An 8218-nucleotide genomic window follows, 5' to 3' on the forward strand; every position below is an offset into this window, starting at 1 on the left:
GGAATGCATCCCTGTCCTCCAAGGCTGCTTTGCACCCCACTATTGAAATATCCCACTCAGCTGTCTCTTGCCCAGATACCCCTTCTGTTTTTTCAGAACCTGGACTTCAAATCCCCGGCTTTTCCCACAGTTTCATTCCCTTTTTCCTGGCATTTTCATCAGCGCGCTGCCTCCCACACACGGTCACAATTCAGAGATGACACTCCCAGCCAGCCACTGCGGCTTGCACCACAAATCTGCTTTAAATCATTAAATTGTCTCAGTTTTTCTTACATCTTCAGAAATCCACTATCTTAACATGACCCAGTTTCCCCTGCATCCCCCAGAATCTCGCTCCTTTTCCCACTGAAGCCTTGCCGAGCCTCTGTGCATCCAGGCCAGGCAGAGGGGTTTGTTGTGGTGCCCAGGGGTGGCTCTGTGGCAGCAACACAAAACTCTGCAAATCAGCATCATTTTCGAGCCAGAATGTCCAGTTCTGCCCGCTGCAGAGACCCCATTTTCCCAGGTTTCCCCAATCCCACTGGGATGTGCCATCCCTGTTTTGCTCCGTGCCCTGTGACACCCCTGAAGCTGTCAGGTTGTGAGAGCAGGGCGCAGCCTGTTTGGGGCATCCCCAGTTCTGCAGAGACACAAACATTTAAACTGTGTGGTTTCCTGCCAAGTGTCAAATCCTTGATTCCTCCTCCAGTGCCTTTCCAAGAAAAAATGCCATTTATCTCCATCACAGCCCTGCTGGTCTTACCCAAAATCAGCTCTTCCACCTGGCAGTCCCCCCAGGACTGGGGTTGGGGTGATCTTAACTCAGGAATGAGCACATTTATTTGCATTTTTCCATATGTTCCCACGTCCCAGTGTTTCTCCTTTGCTGAAATCCTGACTGAGCCATGCACAGGGCAGCCATCAGTGTTAGAGACCCAGCTCCCAACCTCTGCTCCTTCTCCACAGTCTCTGATGGGTGGAAAACTAGGCTAAGCCTCATGTAAGCTCCTCTTTTTTCACTCTCCTTTCCCTTTTTTTTTTGATGAATAGGACCAACAGGGAGTTTGCAGCAGAGGATAGATCTATAACCTACTTTACTTTCATCTGGGATAGAAGGACCCTGAACTGAGAGCAGAAATGGAGGATTTTTACCTGCTTTGTTTCCCCCCCAGGGTTATAAATAAGCTGAATACATTATTACTTAAAGCAGCGGAAGTAATTAGTGCACCTTGTCCTAAAGCTGAGAGTCTCCTAAGGCTGCAGTGTTGTTTAGGAAGTTATTTTGGTTTCTGTCTGGGAAGAGCTCAGGAGAGGGCAGGGGGTGTTGCATGGGGAGGTGTTGGAGCCTGCTGAGGATCACAGGTCACTCACAGCACCACATGTCCTCTTCTGCTTAAGAAATTCAGGGAAAAGCAAGACACAGGTTTGACATTTTTTTCCCCATCTCTCTCCTTATTTATTCATTTTGCCTTTAATATGTAAAATAAGTTATATTCAAAATGCAGATTTTTTTTTTTTTAAATATCTGGGGCTGAATTTTTAAAAACGAAATGATGATGTAGGTGGTTTTTTTAAAAATGAACACACAAACATCTTGCAAAAAGTGATTGTAGAGTAGTAAACATCTGCAGAGCTGTAGGGTTATGTTTTCATGGTGTATCCTAATCACTTTTGCTGTTTTGTGTGGCCAGTGGATGGAGAACAGGACAAGAAACCAGGAGGTTGTGTTATTTGCTCAGTTATTAGGATGCTTCTTGTGACACCTCCCCCCCGTGTGATGCCTCTAAACCTCCTGAATGAAATAAAGCGCTTTACCTAGCTGAAGAAATAATTATAATCCTTGGATGAGCCTTACTTAGTGATTCTAAATCAATGCAAATCAGTATTTTCTCTAAATGTGTGGAAATAGCACTTCCAGGACCCCCAGCCAAGCACAGACTTGGCAAAGGCCAGAGGTGGATCCTGCAAGAAAATTTCTGTTCCTGTTGATGGGATGCAAGGCCAGTGCAGAACAACTTTATCCCAGTGGCTGCTTTATCTTTATTTTGTTTTTTCTTTCCTATTTTCCCTCTGGAAAGCAAAGCCAGGAGTCAGCGTTGGCATGTGGAGGATGGAAGAGCCTTAAATGTGTTTGTGGGAAGTTGGCCCGTGTTGGTTTCCCTGTCTGCAGCGGACATGACTGGCATTTCATTGCTCATTAGGCATCAGAGAGGAACAGAGTGGAAAAATATCAGCACTCTGAGGTGCTGCTGAGCACCAAAATGTGCATTAACGTTGGGAGGCTGAGCCACCAGACACCCTCTGAGGACTGGGATCTCTGAGGGGTGGGCTTTGTTTGGGTTTTTATCAAGTAAAGGGAAATTTCCCTTTGAAACTGCCTGCTGAGTGAGCTTGGGTCATGTCATCCAGAGCAGCTGGGGCTGCCCCTGGATCCCTGGCAGTGCCCAAGGCCAGGCTGGACACTGGGGCTTGGAGCAGTCTGGGACAGTGGGAGGTGTCCCTGCCCATGGGACTGGATGGGCTTTGATGAATTCTATGACTCAGTGATTGTGTTTTACATTATTTTGGGTGTGGATTTGCACTCCTGTCACTGCCCAGAGTGGGAAGGTGCAGCAGAGCCTGCAGGGAGCACTGAGGCACCTTCGATGCTCAGACATGGCCTGAGGGAGGGCTGTGCCCACCTCCTGTGCCTGTGGAATTCTGCTCTCTGCCCACTGCAGAGTCGTCTGTGCTGCAGGAAACTGCAAACAGAGCTTTTATTTTTTTAGTCTAGGAAAAGATAAAAAACTTCTGAGAGTGAAAAAACCCTGTTCGAGTTAACTCAGGGGGAAATGTCTGCCCAGATTTTCTAGATTAAAGTAGTAAAATTTTCAGAGTCCTCAGCACTTTGTCTCAAGCAGAGGAGCTGCTTCAAAATAAATGTTTGAAATATTTCCTGCAGAAAGAAGGCAAACAGGCAGTTTTTATGAAATGGAACATGAAGACAAGGAGGATTTTTTTTTATTTTTTCATAATATCATAGAGAAGAGTGGTTTGATTTTGGAAAAGAAAAATGGGTGCCTTGCAGGAATTTCTAAGAACTCCTGTTTCCCTGTAAGATCGGTGGTGTGAAGGAAGGCAGATAAGCACTGGGGCTGCCTTGCAGCCCGTTTGAGAGCAAGGATCAAATCCCAGAGAGGTGGAATTTTAGCCATGTGGGTTCAGAAATCAGCCTGTCTTTAACAGATGGTGGTCAGAAAGACTTGGGAAAATTAAAACAGTCTCAACATGAGAATCCAGATAGAGACATCCAAGTCCAAGGTGTTAGAGAGATTCGAGATGTGAGTGGTAAAGTTGCCCAGGCAGTGCCTTGTTAGTGCTCACAGTAATAAAGTCCATGGAAAAAAAAAAATTTCCTGCAGGGATAGGGGTGGGGGAAATGACAAGACATTTACCTCTAAAACTTCTTTTTCCCTCCTTTTCTCCTTGGTGAAGTAGAAATCCCAGTGAAATTTCTGCTCTAAAGGTCAAATTAGAAAGCTTTCATGCCCAGACTTGTAAACTATTTCTCAAATCAGTGACTCTCAAATTTATTCATTAGAACACCAGCTCTTAAACTAAAATTCTATTAAGCTCTGTATCGAAGGGGTTTTATTCCAGCCCGCACAGCTCTCTGTGCAGTCCTGACACACCAGCAAGGACACAGCCTGAAGAACTTCATCTCTGTGTATGGGTGCAAGGGCTGACATCAAGGCCAGCTTGGAAATCAGGTGCAGTTTGGTAGAGACAGTCTTTGGGGGTGGTGGGGCCACAGATACCAGCAGGCCAATCCTGTCTCTTGTGCTGTGCCAGTTAAGAGCTTTCAGCCTTCCTTCCTGGGGGCCAATCTTGTCTCTTATGGGTGCCAGTTAAGAGCTTTCAGCCTTCCTTCCTGGGAGTTCTTCCAACCAGTGTCCTCTCACGTCCGAAATGGGTTGAGGTGCACTGGGATCTCCTCTCCAAGACTGGTTTTGTGGGCCAAACTCCCACAGTTTGTAGTCAGCAGCCAGTGGAGTGGGGTTGTCCCGTGGGCAGCCACGCCGATGCCTTCCCTGCCCGCCTGGCTGTGAGCTTTGCCCAGGACATGAACGGGGGATCTGTGGTGTGTGGAGAGTTGTGCAAACAGGATGAGAACAGCTCGGGAGAGGGCATCCCAATATCCCTTAGCAGGAGGTTCTTTGTTCCGTCTGAACCAGGAGGATTCCTCGGCCACTCCTTCTGTCAGTTTTTTTGTTGATGTCATTGCCAGCCTGATCAGATTCCCTTGGGATGAGTCATGTGCTCTTTCATAAAGGGAATAGTCTCTTTGTCTTCAATTCGAGGACTGGACATGACCTTAAAGATCACCCTAAATTATAGATTGCTGGGATTATCTTAAACTGATAGAAGGGGTTTGAGAAGGCAAAGCCCACTAAGATCTGCAAATCTCTTTAAGTCGTGCTCAAAAATTGGCTTTGGGTGTCTTGGCTGTGTCTGGTCACCCAAGGGGATTGGGCATTTCACACAGAAAAAGAAGTTACACCTTACCTGTATCATTATCTCCTATTGAATGGGTGCTCTAAGGTTCATTTTATATTAGTAAAGGTGGTGTTTTGTCCACTCCAGAATACCCAAAATTGCCAGTGAACATGTGCCAGCTTTCTAAAATATCTGTTCCTAAATGATCAGATTCATTTTTAACCATTCAATTTTCCTGTGTTCAAAGCACAGCCAAGTCTCCAGGGGGAAATACCAACCACAACCCCCCATAAAATACAAACTGGCTAAAAGAACCCCTCAAGTGCTGATCCCACGGATTTGTTGCTCATCTAAGTGAAGTATGAGTGTCCTAACCAAAGACTTACTTTTAGTACAGCTGGAATGACACTAAGGCAGTGCTAATTCCCAGTAATTCCCAGTTTGATGCACAGATGTGTGGATATCACCCACCCTTCTCCCTCCCTGTGCTGCTCCTGGGCAAAAACTCTATGTTCCTTCTGTCGAGGTTCATTGGATATCTCACCCTGGAGGAATAATGATCTGTAGGGATGCAGGCCCTGTGCTTTGCAGGCTCCTTGCTGTTATCACCAACTCAGTTGAGTGATGTCACTGGTGTGTTATCAAATTTGCTTTACAGAAGTCTCTAGAGGAAGACTTTTAAGTAAAATCCAGTAACATTTTTATTTTTCCAAGCCTATTAGCCATGTTTTTCTTTGGCAATTAAAACCCAGTGATGCATAAAGCAGTGATTGATGTGTGTACATTTTTGTTGGAATATAGCAGAAGCAGAAATAGTTCCATGCCAGTTGAACAGGAAGAATAGGTGAAAATAGCTGTGGCTCTGCTTTTCTAATCATTAGGAAAAAACCCTGAACTGTAATGACAAAGGGCTCACTAATGGTGAGTTTTTGACAGCGTGTCATTCAAGGCATTGCACAGCAGAGCTGCCTCCCACACGATACAGTCACAGAAATTGGCTTTCTAAAGGACATGCAGACACCTGCCACCACCAGTCTGCATCATTGACTCTTCATCTCATTTCCTATAATATTTTTTGGGTGGTTTTTAATAGCTCTTGCACGGAGGGGTCTCTCCTAATTGCAGAACCAGTAATTGCAGAGTATTTTGTGTTCTAAAAATAGGCACGTGTGGAAAAAATAAAAGCAAAGCACGGAAAGCCTCCTCGGGCAAACAAAGCCAGCAAGACAGAGCTCAGCTTTCACAAAAAAGTAGGGATCCCTGTCACGTCCCCAGTGCCCTGAGACTGGCAGGCTCCTGAGGGAAGTCTTGGTGTTCCCTTCGAGGTTTCCAGGGCATGCTGAGTTCAGGAATTCTGTTATTTCCATTATTTCTGTTATTGTTGCAGCCAGTAATGGGAACCAAGGGGGACTGTGTAGCTGCTCTGCTGGGGTAGAAGTCTCACCACTGGGACAATCAGTGGAGCTGTAACTGAGAAGGGATGTAAATACAGAAGTCTGAGGCCACATCTTACACAGACTGGCATCTTACACTGTCCCCCCCAGCAGGAGCTGATGTGTCCTTGTTTGTTTGCCCATCCTTCGACGCCATCTGGGAAATGTTTCTTTAAAACTTTGATTTCCGTGCTTGCCTAGGAGTCACTTAGAAAAAGAATTACCACATTTCATAAAGCACAAACCCAAGCAGGTCCTGAGAAAAGGCTGCAGTCCTTTTGTTTTGCTTATAATGGAATCTTCTTTGCTATAAAGACTGATTTTTGTAGGCAAAATTTGGGGAAATTTTTCATTACTCTGGACAACTTGGGTAATTGTTACTGTGCAAAGCCATATGGGTTTGATTAAAGTTTCGAAATGCCAATTACTGAGACAAACTACTCAGTCCTGAGGGGCTTTGGATCATTTTAGAGTGCTTAAGCTTTTATTAAAGCCCATCAGAGGTTTTGGAAGGAGGTCATTCCATACAGAAATACCCTGCCCAAAGTGAGAAGCTGGTGGGCTGACAGCTGCTGCCGGCACCTCCTGGGCTTTTGAGCGTTTTTGGGGAGTAGGGATCTGTGTCAGACTGGCATCACTTCCCAGTACCTGCCCAAGTTCTGGCACTGAACACTAAGGCAGCGTTTTAATGGAGGCTACAGAAAAATCTCATTATGCCAGAAAAGCCATTCAAGTCCCCATTAAGGGGTGGGTGTTGGTGTGTGCATTGCACTCCAGTGCATTTCAGAAGCAGATGTCAGGCTTCTGTGCAAATATTAGCTAATTAAGCCTCTTCTGAGAGACACAGTTGAAGTACTTGTCCTTAGAGAGGTGCAAACTTTGTCACCAAGAGCTGAAGTGACTTTCCCAAAGTCATGCGGCAGCTTTTAAATACATCCAGCTGAAATTAAATACTACATGCACCTTTCTGCTTCTGTGGGTCCGTTCAGCTTGGTTTAGAACTGATACTGTCCAGAAAGTGTTTAAAAGGCACCTTAACTCATTCGTTAAGTAAGGTGTGAGTAGCTGCTACTCGCAATAACCTGTTTGCATTCCTGTTACACTGCTGTATTGTCCTCTTGAAATCATTACTAATTGCTAACTACTAATCCTTCTCTAATGCTGGGGTTACTGGAGCTTACAGAATATTTTTCTGTGTTCATTGGAGTCCTTGGTTTGGTGTTGTGACAATAGTTGGCAGGCCACTGATCGACAGAATTGCAAGCGTTATTATTTTCTTCCTCAGTTTTTCCTTTTAATCTGATGGGTTTGTGGGTTTATTTGTTGGTTTGGGGGTTTTTTATTGGCAAATAAAACCAAAAATCCTCCTCTGCTACCCAGGGTTTTTTAGGTTTGAGGACAAAGTGAAGTGGAGCTTGATGGTGTTGTCAGGGCAGACACCCAGAGCTGAACCACGCACTCTGCAGTTGCAAGGCTGCAAGGTGGGGTCTAAATGAAGCTTCTCACTAAAAAAATCTTCTCGATATTATTGTTCATTCCTGTTTAGGTGTTGCAAAAAGAAATCTGTGGGCTTCAGACAGCACGGGCACAATCAGCCTGATGGCTTTGATGAGGCTTTAGCCTTTCTTATAATTATCTTAATCTCGTTATTTCACTCAGAGCCCGATTTGAAGCACTTGCATGAGGCTTTTCCGAGCTCACTCCCAAGGCCTGATGGTTTGCAGCACAAGCAGTGGTGATGAATGCTCTGCTTTATTTGCTGCCTCCAGTTGGTTTTGACCATTCTTGCAGCATTTCCTAGATGTTCATCCAAGCAGAGGCTGCTTTTCCTGGTAGCAATCCTTTTCTTGTCAATATTGATGTAAAAAATAGCACATATATTCCTGCAGGCATTATTTGGGCTTTAGGCTATTACTCCTCCTGCAGCTGTCCTCAGAGAGGATGGCATCCAGCCTTGTGCCCGTGTGCAGTCAAAATGTATAAAAATCTGTGCACTGGCAGGTGGCCAGAGGAATGTAACAGTGGTTTTCTGTAAAATTAAAAAAAAAAAACAAAAAAAAACCTGTAAATTTTATAGAATTGAGGAATGAAAAGATTCTATCTCTCTAATTGATAATTTCTTTTTCTGTTTTCCTTTTGTCCTAAGACAGAAAAGAAAGAAAGGCCAAAAAAGATTTCTCTCCTAGAAAGGGAGATGAAGCATTGACAATTACTAATTTTATTTATTTATTTTTTAAGTATGTGTGCAGAAACCATTTTTAAGAGGGGATAAAAATCAAGGCTCAGTTTTCTATCCCTGTAACCTTATAATGATGTTCCTACTAGTTCCT

General features: G+C 44.6%; 1 protein-coding gene across 3 annotated transcripts in view; it reads left to right on the forward strand.

Annotated features, from left to right (window-relative positions):
* Nucleotides 1-8218, forward strand: part of CNTN4 (contactin 4) — a 176508-nt gene that overhangs the window by 84654 nt on the left and 83636 nt on the right. The gene's annotated exons all lie outside the window — the stretch shown is intronic.

This window comes from Corvus brachyrhynchos, unplaced genomic scaffold (genome assembly GCF_000691975.1).
Source record: "Corvus brachyrhynchos isolate BGI_N302 unplaced genomic scaffold, ASM69197v1 scaffold95, whole genome shotgun sequence".
In the NCBI taxonomy this organism is placed as follows: Eukaryota; Metazoa; Chordata; class Aves; order Passeriformes; family Corvidae; genus Corvus; species Corvus brachyrhynchos.